Source organism: Ochotona princeps, chromosome 13 (assembly GCF_030435755.1).
Source record: "Ochotona princeps isolate mOchPri1 chromosome 13, mOchPri1.hap1, whole genome shotgun sequence".
NCBI lineage: Eukaryota > Metazoa > Chordata > Mammalia > Lagomorpha > Ochotonidae > Ochotona > Ochotona princeps.
In genome coordinates this window covers 12,218,703-12,233,371 of record NC_080844.1, presented here as the reverse complement: position 1 = coordinate 12,233,371, position 14,669 = coordinate 12,218,703, and the positions used below count along the sequence as shown (strand labels likewise).

At 41.2% G+C, this 14,669-nt stretch overlaps 1 pseudogene; it reads right to left on the bottom strand.

Moving 5' to 3' along the window:
• LOC118759439 (golgin subfamily A member 5-like) overlaps window positions 1-14,053 on the bottom strand; it is a 33,764-nt pseudogene extending 19,711 nt beyond the window's left edge.
• Window positions 14,054-14,669: the final 616 nt, after the last annotated feature.

Below are 14,669 nucleotides of genomic sequence, written 5' to 3'. Positions count from 1 at the left end.
GGAGTGAGGGAAGTCTGCACATCCTAGAAGACCCTCTGAGATGCAGACTGAGAACCATTGCCAGACTTTTGTCTTGGTTATTGCACCTGACTTTAGGATCCAAAAAGTTTTGCCAAGTATGCCTTTCCTTCTGGAAACGCAAGTAAATACCATAGAGATAGCTTTTGACACTGTGAGGCAGATGTTGTTAGAGAACGTGCTGTGGCTCCAACTGCTCAGCTAATGATGCCTTGTGAATGTAAGACCTACAGATAATGAATGCCCCGGAGTTGTACCTGCTGATGCGTGTATATTGGAAAACAAAAGGTGATTTTTTTTTCAAAAAAAGCTGAATCACATTTCACTGGATGGTCAGACCCTGCTTTATTCACTAATTCCCCTATTGAATATCCATGTCCCTTGGATGTTAGCAATTAATGCTATCCTGAACATGGGTATTCAAAGGAATCTTTGAGTCCCTGAGTTAAATTCTTTTGTGTATATGCATGGATGTTAATTCATTGGGTCGTATGGAGATTCTAGGTTTAAGTTTTTGAAAACAGCCATATTGTTTGGTGCATCACTCGGTTCTATTAGCAATGTACAAGAGCTCCAATTTCTCCACATCCCCTTCCTTGTTGGCTAGTGTCTGCGTTTTTAAAATGTAACCATCTTAATAGATCTAAAATAGTAGGTTTGATTTGCATTTTCCCAGTAATCAACGGTGTGGAGTATCCCCTTCTGCACTAGGAGCCGTACAAGTATCTTCTTTGTAGAAATGGTGTGCAGTGGTGTACATTCTCCCAGGATGGGAAGTCACGGTAATTAGAATCCTCAGGTGATTTATTTGGTGGAAAAAAGTGAATTATTACAGTAACTGACATTTCTTTGGCACTGACTCTTTGTCAGGCTACAGGAGCACACACATGTGTGATCTTGCCCCATAAAGGTGAATTATTAAGCCCACTCCATTGTTTTTTCTTTGTTCACGTCAAAGAAGGAATATCAAGGTCACCAAGCACCCTGCCTAGTGCTATACAGTCATAAGTGTCAGAGGACTGTTGTAATTGGGTCTGCCTGACTTCAAAACTGTCGGTTCTTAAATGTCTGCCAAGTTACCCATTGCAGGGCCAATTACCTGATAGAACATGTATTAATAATCCATCCTCCCCATTCTCAAATGGACATGAATGTGCCTGCATGTGCTCATGTGCGTGCGCGCGCACACACACACACACACACACACACACACACACTTTCCCCTCCCCCCTCTCTCTTTTCAATATTCAAGTATCCTCTTCATCCCAGCAAAAAATGATGACAACAACCTCTGTCCCATCTTCCACCGGGTTTTCCAGTCTTCAGTCATCATCCAGCCTCATGGAAGAGGATTCTCTGTCCTTAATTCCATCATGGAAATCTTAGGTTTGTTGGTAGATAAATCTTGATGCAGGTGCACTTTGTTCCAGGCAGTATTTTGAGGATATTTCTGGAGCAGAGAACCTTAGAGGAGTGAGATGACTGTTTTCCTTAAGCAGAGGCCTGGGTTTTTTATTCTCTCCATTTGAGAAAAGCTCAGGAAAGTTTGCTTGTAGCCCAGGACAAGAGACTCAGTTTCCCTAGGACTAGAGTTCTTCGACTGTGGCACAACCCACTGTGTTGTGGAGCATCCACCAGGCTGCTCCGTAGTTCCATGCACCCCCTTCCCTGGGACACAGCTGAGGAGAGAAACTGGTGCTAAATGGAACTCGGGCTTCTTGTCTTGCCCTCTGTGTAAGAAAGTTGCAGAGACCATGGTGGACTCACTTGTTAGGTTGCAAGTGCGATACAAATTGCAAAATTGACTGTTCACGACAATGCTTTGTGTTTACTAATTGCTTTCCCTGCTCACCAGGCAGCATGCTTTACAGATATTACTGCACTGATGTATTCTGAGATATGTAGGGTTATTATCCTCATTACTCAGATGAGGGTGCAAGCTCAGACAGTTCACTTACTATGCTAACTGACACAATGTGTTTCCTCCTGGATAAACCCTACAACTAATCCTATCGTCTAACTTTTACGTGCACAGACATCTTGCACCCTTCTACCGTTGTAGTTTTCAACATCACGTGTCAATCTCTTTAACTTATAAATTACAGTTGAAGTTGAAAGTAATTAATACTTTGGAGCTTATTTAAGAACACGTGCGTGTATATGTGTGTGTATCCAGCTCTCCAGGCGTTATCTGTTTGTATGAGCATAGCGAGAGACTGTTAGAACAAGGAAATAGATTTCAAGGAAGTCTCCAAATGCAATTGATTCTCACTTGAATTACACTCAGTTCTCATTTGCCAAGTCTAGTATCTCTCACAAACCCACTGCTTGTGTTAGATAATGCATGTGTTAGACTCCGTGAGGCTTGAATTTTAATCAGGTGGCCCACCTCTTCTCTGTTGATGTTAATTTTTTTACGGAAAGTCTTTATCATAGATCTAGTTGTCAAATACGATCTCCATTGCAGAGCCCAAGTGAGAGGACGAAACTGGAGAACCAACCTGTCCTGTCACTTGTTACTGATACACTCTCACCTTTCTGTCTAATTTGGATCACAGACATTCTGGAAATTGCTTAAATATTATCAAAATTCCATAAAAGTGGAACATTACTCAGCATTTAAACTCTCCCCATGGTTAACAAATAAACATTAACCTTCTGCTTTATAAGCTCCATGCAAATCGCAGCACAAAGGAAGTATGTTATTGCTCAAATTTATTGACAATGGAACATTTTACTAGGGTGTTTTCATTCATACTGGAGTAGGAAGAAGAACAAACACGAGTGAGATATCTTTATTCTGAAATTTCAACAAATCATCTGTGGAGAGGAATGAAAAGTCCCTCAGCTTTGTTACCCAAGGAAGGCATCAGATGGTTCCTGGCAAATATGTCTGTATTTTCATGGAGTGATTAGTATATGAGGGCAAGCTCTAACTTCTAATGGTTTGGCTATTGAAATATGACTCTTGTGTAAGAAGCCAGAACTGTGCAGAAATGTGAAAATGTGTTCAAGAATTATCTCCCAATTACTGTCCCTGCTGTAGTGTATTCTCTGTCAGATATGAACACACTTTCAAAGGCTCCATGGAAAAGAAATTAAAGAATAAGCTTATTTTGGTGCAAGAATTTTTCAGAAACATGGGCCCAAATATACCTACCTTTTTTAAAAAAAAAGAAAAAAGTTTTATTTATTTTTATTTGAAAGGCAGATTTACAGAAAGAAGGAGAGATAGAGAGGTCGTCCATCTTGTTCACACTGCAATTGACTTCCTTGGCCAGAGCGGAGCAGATCTGTAACCGTGAGCCAGGAGGTTCTTCGAGGTTTCTCATAGGCATACAGGGTTTCCAACACTGGGCCATCCTCCAATGCTTTCCCAGGACGTAAGCAGGGCACTGGATCTGAAATGGAGCAGTTGGGACTCATGGGATGCTGGCAACACAGGGTGGAGGATTAGCTTGCTGTGCCACTGCACCTGTCCCTCGGATATACCTACCTTTTAATTGTGTTTTCCATGACTGTTTTGAAGTATTCCCGAGTGTAATTTGTGCATATTCATTCCCATCTGTGGTGTGTGGCATTTCATTTCTTAACTAAATTTAGTTGGTATCTTTGGCAAAGTAGTGCTTTTAGGTTTGGTGAACTCTGGTTTGTTTTTGATGAATCATGCTTCTGATATTACATCTAAAAGTCTCTTTGACACCAGGTTTTGATTTTCTCCTGGTTGCTTCTGAAGTTTCATAATACTGAATTTTCATTTGGATCTGTGATTTTTGTGTGAGGATCTAGTTTTCGATTATGTCTCAGTAATTTATTACATTACCTGAATAAGAAAAATCCCTTGATCACTTGGATTTTTTTCCACCACAGTTCTGAAGCTCAATGATAATTTATATTTCTATGTTTACAGCTACATGGTTTTTTCTAGGCTAAAAAAATGAGAAAACTTTAAAGAGAATATGTAGAATTGTTATGCGTTCTTTTAAACTCAGTAGAATTGTGCAATGAAAATATTAAACACTGGTATTTAGGGGTTTTCATGGAAAACTTGTAATATTTCAATTAATTCAGTTCCTTCAGTTTCTCGTGTTTTTCTGATTTGCTGCTTACAGAATTAGTGCCTTTCATTTATGAATGCAGATTAATTTTCATTATTCTTTTACTGTTCTTTTAATATTTTTAGGGTCTCTGGTGATACTCCCTCTATATTCTTGATGTTGGTCATTATGATCTCGCTGGTTTTTATTTTTGGTCAGAGTGGTTAGAAGTCCATCAGCTTTGCTGTCTTTTAAGTAAATCGGTATGACGCTTAATTGATTTGCTCTTTTGCTTGTTGGTTTCTGTTAATTAATATCAACCTATTGACACCATTTATATGTTTATTATTTTTCCCTTCTACTTGCTTACAGCTTGATTTGCTCTTCATTTTTAGTTGCCTATGATAATTTGGCTATTGGTTTTGTAGCTTTCTCAACTTTCTAATATAAAACTCAATGCTATAAGTTTCCTCAAAATACTAACTTAAATGTGTCCTGCTTTTTGTTTTAGCATGTGTGTGTGTGTGTGTGTGTTCATGAAAGTTATTACTGTTTCTTTTAGGATTTCTTACTTGGCCCTTAGGTATTTGGAGGAGTGGTTTTGCTAGAAATACTTGTGGCTTTACCAGATATGTTTGTGTAATATATTTCCAATTCAGTTCTGTTATGCTGAGAATATATTTCATATCACTTTTAATTGTAGTGTTCAAGCTTATTTATATATTGCAGTTATCGATGTGGCTGGAACTAAATCTTTCTCTCAACTTGGTCTGTTAGCCTTCCTTTGTCATGTTTACATGTTATGGCCTGTCTGGTGTCCTGAATATGACGCCAACCCAATTTATCTGCCAGATAAGGGGCATAGAAATACTCAGAGGTGTTTATAATTTCAACTCACAATAAGAAGACTTCTTGCTATTATGGATGATTTTGAGTAATCCATAATGTTAATATTCTTCCTCACCCACTGGCATTTCAGGGATAGACATAAGAACTGATATTGATATACTTGCTAATATGTGCTAATATTTCAGCATTTTTCCTGTCTGTACTCTCCTGGTGGATTGTTGCATGGAGAATTGATTAATGGTGCTCTTCCAGAATCCTTGTGTCACAGACTGAACAAGTGCACACTAATTCAGGGGAGATAAATTGAAATGTCACCGTGACGCATGGAATGCTGAGTGTGTACCACCTTTCGTTTCCTTCTTCCTTAGCCATGCAACTTTACTAATGAAATTGACCTTCTTATATTTGGTAACTTGAGTGTACCTGTTGATACTGTGCTCAGGATTTTAAGACCTGTCTCAGACAAGGGAGGATTTAGTCTACAATGTCAATATTGCAATGGAAAAGTTAGGTGAACATTTTATTACAAAATAATGGCATTTAGAGTTGTAGAAATAATTATGGTATTAGTAGTAGTAGTAGTGGTAGTAAGTAAGCCTGACTCTTGTGCATGCTATGCATATTTGTTACAAAACCTCTTACGGAAGTGTTGCTACATGGCTAATGGAACAGAGCAATACTAAGTGCTTAGAGGCTTGACATGGTACATTTACAGTTAACTAGTGTGGCCACTGTTCAACTGTCTCTGTTCCCAATTTCTGCAATACTTAAATATAGTTTCTCTTTTTAAAAAGCAAGTTTTGGCATGGATAACTCAATGCACTGCTTACCCCCCTAATATGAAAGCTAAATGTTAGGGTGTCAGGGGGAGAGGGGGAGGGAGGGAGAGAGGGAGGGAGAGAGGGAGGGAGAGAGAGAGAGAGAGAGAAGGAGATAGAGCACAAGAGCAACCACAAATGAGCTGCTGGGTCAGTGCACAAACACCTGCGACTCTAAGCCCTGAGGATGCTATAGTCAGGAACCTGTAACTTAATCCAAGTCTCCCATGTAGGTGGTAGGCATCCTACTACTGGAGCCATCACCTTTGCCCTCCTAGGGTGTACTTTAACAGAAAGTTGAAACGAAGAGAAATTCTTGCATTTAGGTACCCAGTAGGGGACATAAGCCTCATTTTTCCTTATTGTATATATTTTTAATATTCACAATGGCATACTTTAAATTTACCTGATAGTCACAATTTAGCGGATAGTCAGAATTTAAATCCTGCCAGCAAGCCTCGAGGTCACTGAGGGGGAGGTGACTGTGTTCTTCGGCCAGAAGAACCACTGGAGACAGGCTGGTGAAGAGTCTCCGTTTATTCAACACAAGTTCCAGGATTTTATAGGTTAAGAATAGGGAGGGTAGGAGTGTGTTTTCAGGTAGTTCCTTCACTCAATAATGACACTGTGATTAGCTAAAAGGCACACCTAATCCTGTTGACCTCCCAACCATGTCAGAGGTCATGTTTCATTTACAGGGTTGGAAGTTGTGCCATAGTCCAGGGCAGGTAGGAGGCAGAGACCTGGGTTTGATTGCCCACACACAACCCTCCCCTAAAGATGTAATTCAACACGTAGTAAGCAGAAAAGCCACATTCCTCAGGAGGATAGACCAGTGCTGCAAATTATGAGAAAATAGCAAAATGTTGATTACTGTCCTATGCGTGCCTTATACTCTGCATATTTGTTACCACAAATCAGGGAAAGTGTATTTGTCTTTTCGGATTGGTTTACTTCACTGAGCAAATGATAGGATCAAATAATAATAGCATCAGAATCTAAGTAGTGTTGGAAGCCACTCGAGTATATTACCGGGAGAGTCGGTTCGATGGAGAAAAGGACAGAAAGTCCTGCTGTTCACCCTTCTCTGTTGCCTGTTGCCCAGTCCTTTGCTTTCACGATGGCTCCATTCTGGACATATCTTGTGCTCATTTCAGCAGCACATATACTGAAACTGGACATGTCTGGTTGATGTTTACCTTGAAATGCTACTCCCAGAAAAGGACATTAGTGGAAAAAATTAGTGGAAATATTAAGAAAAAAACTGTTTGGAGTTGTTTAACAGTAATATTCCAGTGCTAAGTGCTTGCCTGTGATCATTGCTGTAGCGTGGGGTAAGATGTTGACATGAGGGGCACCTGGAGGAAGGGGTGGATGGGCTGCTCCTGAACATGTCTGCCGCTTTGTCAACTCTTCATGAGTTTAATGTTAATGGAATCCCATGGCTTAGTCTGCAAATCTCTTCTAAAAACAGGTCTTCATTGTATCTTTGAAAAGATGAGCTCCCTTTCCAAAACCCCCAAAGGTAGAGCACACATTATTTCTCATAAGCATTCTCACTGGATTTCATGCAAATGCAATGTGCTCTGTCTTGGCCGTCCAATGTCATGTTGTCCATCAGTTATGTTAGTGTACCCTTTTCTTATTCAATTACCTGACATTCCCAACTTCCACCACTTTTCAGTTCACTGGACAAAGTTGTGGCAGCCCTTTCTACTCCTGTGCGGCTGTCTGGTTTTTCATTTAGTTACGAGTCAGAGCCCATGTTTATTCAGTGTGTTTTCAAATCTGTAATGAGGGATTCCATTACATTTTCTGAAGAAATGAAAGCAATATCTCACTAAAATAGTTCTCAGTCTATCAGTCCAGTTGTTGCTTCCAATTAAGGAGCAGACTTGCTGTGCAACTTCTTTGTAATGAACTGGCTTACAGTAATTCACATATTTGGATATATATATGTACAAATCATCTAATGAACAGTCCTCCTCTATAGTTCATCTAATAGAAAGTTGCTCATCAAAATTATCCAGAGCATGGCATAGTAGCCTAATGTCTAAAATCCTCGCCCTGCATGTGCTGGGATCCAATATGAGTGCCGGTTCTTATCCCAGCTACTCCACTTCCCATCCAGCTCCCTACTTGTGGCCTGAGAAAGCAGTTGAGGATGACCCAAAGCCTTGGGACCCTGCACCCACATGGGAGAGCTGAAAGAAGTTCCTGACTGCTGGCTTCAGATCAGCGCAGCTCTGGCCATTGTGGCTGCGTGAGGAGTGAACCAGCAGACAGAAGATCTTCTTTTCTGCCTCTCTTCTCTGTATATGTGAATTTCCAATAAAATAAATCTTTTAAAAATGATCCAAACATAAGAATTCCTCTCCACCATTCCTAATTTCATTTATTTTTTTTCTATATTAAGGACAGTTTTAGACACACTGGAACAGAACCTCTAGAAACACATATTTGACTCATTCGCTTTATCAAAAGACAAGGAACATACTCAGAAGAATTCAGCAGAAAAAAAATGCTCATGCCTTTGTTTCAGAATCTATGGGCGGTAGCTGTTTTTGATGGTGTGGTTAAACTCCACAGGAGACAGTTTAAATGACAAAATTAAATGTAATTTGCTGGAGAGGTTTATCAAGTATTTTCTGAAACAGTCAACAATTTACACATTCTTTTACTAAACTGCACTGCATCATTAGTGAGGGTTCCAGCTTGTTACAAACTGCTAATGAATTATGGCACGTCTATTATTGATGGAGCTTACAAATTCAGGTGGCATTCTGAAAGTCACCTGAAAGCTTTAAAACTTCAAGTGACCATGTTGCAGTCATGCCACGGTGTCATCTGCTGTAACTTTGGTGATCTGATAATTGCAAGGTCATGAGCATACCTCCACTAGCTGTGGATGGGTCTTCCAGAGATGTCATAGCCTCCTGCTCATGGAGTGTGGGAGGCATTGCTTGGACAAGCGTTAATGATGGCTCTGTAAGACCCGCTGCTGTAATGGCTAACAAAAGGATGTATTGATGCTGATGAACCTGACCCCTCTTTCTCTCCTTATATTAATCTGTTTTTTTTTTCCCTGCATGCTAGCCCTGAGGCATTCTTCCTGGAACAAATGATTTTCTGACTGGCTAAAATTGACAAGATTCTCATGGAATGAATGAGAATTAGAGGAATTCATATGGATAGTATAACGCATTGTCTACAACTTAAGATGGTTCAATTTAGGATTTTTCAACTTTATGATGGTGCAAAAGTGATACTCTGCAGACAGAACACTTCAGATTCTCAATTTGGATATTTTACCTCTCTTAAAAAAATGAGTTACAGAAAGGAGAGACAGAGAGATCTTCCATTCTCTGGGTCGTTCCCCATTGGCCAATTGGAAGCCAAGAACCAGGAGCCTCATCCAGAGGCTATCCCCCACTGCTTTCCCATGCCAAAAGCAGGGAACTGGATAGGAAGAGGAACAGCTGGGACTTGAATCAATGCCCATTTATGATGGCAGTGCCATAACCAGCAGCCTGGTGTACTATGCCAGGACACCAGCCCTGAATTTCAATGTTTTCTACACTGGTTGTTTGTATTATGATGCTCTCTCAAGGGGCGGAGAAGCAGCAATAGTGAGTCTAGTGCTCAGTCTAACACGTGATAACAGGAAAGTCTCCAGTACCTCAGTATGCGGCTAAGCTGGGATGCCAAGTGCCTTATGTGGATCCAGCACACCTTCTATGTGGAATATTTTCAACTTGTGGCGGACATGGCCCCATCAAGGTCAAGGAGAATCTGTGGAGGGAATGTAGAGCATCTAGGAAAAGAAAGAAATTACTTGTTGCAAGTTGTGTGCGAAGTGCTTTGTTTGCGTTATTGCACTGAAGCCCTACAGCAACTCTATGGTGGTAGCATCTGTATTGTTAAGACTAAAGATGTGAAATAATGTCTAACAGAGTGGAGCTGTTTGGGGAGGGAAATGAGTTGTGCGTGCCTGCCATTTGTCTGTAGAGCCTGTTCCAGGTCCAACAGCTGTGTGCCATCCTGTGCTGATGAATGGATCCTTGGCCAGGCATTCAGAGAGACAGCCTTCAGCAACAGGAATTCCACGAGCTTGAGCCACATGATACTGCCGATGCCCAACTAAGTACACATGAACATGGGGGCTCTCATGGTTATAAAAAAAAAAAAGAAACAGACAAAATGACATCAGTTGGAGGAGATGGGCTGGCGGATGGCAACGTAGTAACTCAGCTTGACTTTTGGGATAGATAAAGGGCATTAGTGAGAATACTAGCAGCACATCTAAATAAGAGCTGTGATATAGTTCAAAGTTTTGCAGCAGTGTGAAAGTCTCGATTATTGTGCTGTGAGTGATGTTAACAGTTAAAGGAAGCAAAGTGAAGAGCTTGTGAGAAAGCACCAGTCTTGTTGTTTTTTTGTTTTTTACTTTTCTGTAAGTGTGGATTTATCACAAAATTCTATTAGTACATACTACTTAAAACCAGCTTTTTCATGTATGTTTTTACATGAAAATTTTGTATGAATATTTATGTTTAAGAAATACTCAAAATCATCCTTCTTGAAGCTTAGAAATGTTAGTCTCTGTTCCTTGTCCTTAATAACAGCTATCACTTGGGTATTTGTGTTTGGTTACAAGTGAGTAAAGCAAAGTCAGTTTTAGAACATTGTTGTCATCATCTAAAAGAAAGACAAATGCATTAGTTATCATCCTGTGAACCAGTCCTGGGCATCTATCCACCTGATTTCTCTGTCTATAGCTTTTCCTGTTCAGGATCTCCCACATTGATTTAATCATACAATCTTTTGTGACCACATTCATTTAATCCATTTGCTTAGCTTCCTGCTTTTAAGGTTTATCTATCTATTACTATTTCATGCCCCTTTTTCGTCAAATAATATTCCATTATACCAATAACCCTTATTGTATTTATCCATCTTTGCATTGTTCGTCATGTGGGTTGTTCTCAACTTTAGACACTTCCTCACAATGCTGCAATCAACATTTGTGTGTGGTGTCTGTATGGATAACTGCTTTTAAGTCCTCCTGATTGTAGCTCATTTATTTCTGACATGGTCCCTGAGGGAATCTGTTAGAGAGAAGGAATGAAAGTGCCGTAACATGCTAAGAAATTCAAATTATTTTCAGTGTTCACTGCTTCTGTGACTTTCAGTTTGCGAACATCCTTTAGAGATAAACTGTGCTTATAAAAAAGACAGGACTTTAAACACACACACACCACACCACACACACAGACGCTCACACCAACAGAGCTCGAAATGTCTGCTTCAAAGGAGGTTTGCAAGAGAAGGAAGCATAAACCTTCTCTTGATATTGCAGTTTCTCAGAAAATTGGACAACGTTCTCTTCAGAAGTCTCTTGACTAAAGTTTATGAGCCGCCAGAGAAAAATGGACTATTTGTAACAGTTTTGCTTCTGATGTATGGCACAGCTAACGCAAAATGACTACTGTCTCTCCCTAAAAATCAGATTTCCCTGGAAACTTTCCCCCGTGATGAATTTGTCAGAATGGTAGCTGCCGTGAGGAGAGTAGACTGGGCTGTCGAAGCATCCTACCAGGTCTCCGGCCTTTTGCAGATAGTGCAGGTATTCACCTGTTTGCTAAATGGATATGTACTGAGGTGACAGAAAAAAATAGCATTTTCTTTGCACGACATGTGAATCTTCTCAATTGCTCTGTGTTCTTTTGAAAAAAAATGTAGCAATCTGTTTAACATTTCTGCCTTTAATAGTGAAGATGAGCTAAGGCCCAGTCACTGAAACAGAAATCCTGACGCACATGCGGGGCAGTGGCGACCCAGACAAGCCCCTGGTTTGCTCAGCTTTTTGCATCTCTTCCGCACCTGTTCCCCAAGGCTTTTCTTGGAGACTGTGCACTCAGCTCTTTGGCTGAGCTTACACGTCCTTCCAGTATTATCCTGAGCTGCCATGCCTATTCCTGCAGAAATACCAAACAGAAAAAAAAAAATCCAAGAGGCTCTTTCAGACCGAAACACTTCTTTTTCAACTATGCCAGCATTTCGGTTGTGGAGCACAGCAAATTTATGTGGTCAAATAGACACCAAGGCTGAACTGGCCCTTGAATAAAAGAGCCGAGAAAATCCAATCAGTCTTTTCCAATGCAGTAGCAGAGAGGTGGATTGAAAGTGGAACAGTCAGTACTCAGATTGGCACTTGTATAGGCTTGATAAGCGGTGGCTTAACTTACTGTGCCACATCAACTTCTGAAATCCAATAATTTTGAGTCTGATGTATTGTATTCTATTTTCAGTTAAAATTTAAATACAATATGAGGCAGAGATATAGAGGGATGGGAGGGTTGGTAAACGGTAGTAAGGGAAGATGCTGTGCAGCAGACGGATCAAAGGGAGGAGGTCAGTACTCACAGAGTCTCCCATGAGTGGTAGGAACTCAGTCACTTGACATCACTGCCATCCCCTGGGGCCCGTCTCCAGGAGCCTGCAATGCCAGTCTGGAGTCAGGGAGCCAGGAGTGAAGACTAGATATTACAGGGTGCAATGCAGGCGTTTTAACCACCAGTTTCCCTGCTCTCTGTTTCACGTGGCTCATCCTCAGCCACCTGTTTTCTGGATTCCATTGGAGGGGAAGCTTCTTTTCCTGCATCACTCCAGTTCCCTTTGCACGGATGCTTTTAATTCTCTTCTTTCTCTCAAGTTGCCAACAGTGGGGTTGTAAGTTGAGGGTGAAGTCATAAAAACTGGGGGTTATCATGGCACCAAGAGGATCCCAGGAAATTGTGAAACCCAGAAGGGGAAATGGAGGCTTTGAAAGGGAATGTATACATGCGTGCTGGGACTGAGAGTGGAAATCAGGTGTTTGGTCCCACTGTACAGCAGCTCGGTGTCTGGCAATCTCTGGTGCTCTCTCTAGCCGAGTATGCACCAATTGCTGAATGACCTCGGTAAAGCCGGTACTGGGCAGATGAGTGGAAGTGCTTAGGAAGGATTCCGGCTGAGGTAAGGACTCCAGAGTCTCCTACGTGAGTATATATATAATTTACTGACTTCCTTCAGAGGAAATCTGTGGATTCCCCAAAACAGCAGCTGCTTGAGAACTCTGAATTTTTCCATAGCCAATAAGGTGTTTTACCAGCAGACATTTTAGCCAGCTGTAATAGTGAATTTTTGTAAATCAGATTCCATACAGGTGAATATTTTTGTAACCCAGCCCTGCTGAACCTCGATGCTTTGTGTACTATACATCCAGATATGACACCATAATGAGTGCACCACCCTGAAGCTTTCTACATGGCCTGATTCTGTCTCTTACACTTTGATGTTTTATTTACTGCCCACAAGGAGAAATACGAAAAAGCAGGGAGAGGAGTGCTTCTTGATAGTGAAATTTAAAACGAAAGGCGACTGAGATATTAATTCTTAAACAGCTCTCTGGTTTCCTGTGTAGCTAACAAAGCACTATTTAGCTCTTGAATACCTTTTTTAGACTTTACTGGAATGCAAAATGCTACCTCTCAGCATTTAATTTAGAAACTACGAGTGCTTTCAGACCTGCCATTCCTAATGTCTTTTCTGGGGTGAGATCCCTTGTTGGAGTGGCATTTCCTTGTTTTGGGAATAGCAAGAGGAGGAGGATCTGGAATGAATGCATTTTCAGACAACAAAGCTTGGCCGTTTAAGAGCACATATTTCCAGTTTCAAGTGCTTCTGAAGTAAATCTTTCTGAAAGGTAGTTGTACAGTCATTTCCCTTTGTAAACGGAAGTGTTGAGTACACGTATAACTCTTGTTAATGGCCGTGGCCTGATGCCCAAAGAGAATGTTGGTGTGTAGGGAAGTCTGATTTGGAAAGAATGGCACTTTCTCTGGCCCACTCCCCTCACTTGGAGAAGAGAGTTGAGTGTCTTTGACCTCCTGGGGCTTGCATAGCCTGCTTACCATGGAATTCCCTGCTAGCTCTCCACTACCTTCCCCAAGCCCCGTAGCTTGGAAGTTTGCTGTCATCTGACTCAGGCTCTGGCCCCTCCCTGTGAGGTGTTGGCTGGACCCCCGCTCAGGTTGTATGCTGCTGAACACCCCTGAGCCCATTCACACCATGCCTCTCCCTGATATTCTGCTCATTTGCATTTTCCTTTTGTGGAGGATAGCCAGGAATCCTGTATTTTAAATAGCTCATGTCATGCTCTGGGGAGAAATAATTACTTGCCACACCGTGCCGTCGGCATTCCGTGCTGTCTTCTTTGAGCCCCTGGCCACATTTGCGCCACACTGTGAGTGGACACGCTGTGAATGCCTGCTCTGGCTTCCCAGTCATCTCTGCTGTTCCCAGCTCCCCACGGGGATGTGTGAATCGGTGGATAAAAAGTACACTCGTTATTACTCACTTTCAGGCCATCTCCAAGAGTCTTCTCTGTCTTTTTTCTTTTTTTTTTAATTTTTGCAAAATCATTGGTATCTTGAATGGTAAGGTAGGTTTCTGGGAGCTCATGTGTGTACCGTGGACAATCCATGTATTGTTGCTATGTGAGTACTTTTTCAAAAGGCTCATTTAAAAAAGTGGCATTAAAGTAAGTTATTTTGGGGGCTAGCTTGCTGGCACCAGCATCTTAGATGGGTGCTGGTTCTAGCCCCAGGTGCCCCCATTTCCCATCCAGCTACCTGCCTAGAAACTGAGAAAACAGTAGAGGATGGCTCAAGTCCCTAGGCACCTACATGGCATACCGAGAGGGAGCTCCTGGTTCCCAGATTCCGACCAGACCAGCTCTGGACATTGAAGCCATTTGGGGAGTGAACCAGTGGTTGGAAGAGCTTTCTTTCTTTCCCAATCTTTTTTCTCTTTATATATCTCTCTGATTTTAAAGTAAAATAAATAAATGTTTAAAAAGTTCTTTCAGTGCAATTTAAAAAAAAAGCATGCATGGTTTTTGGTT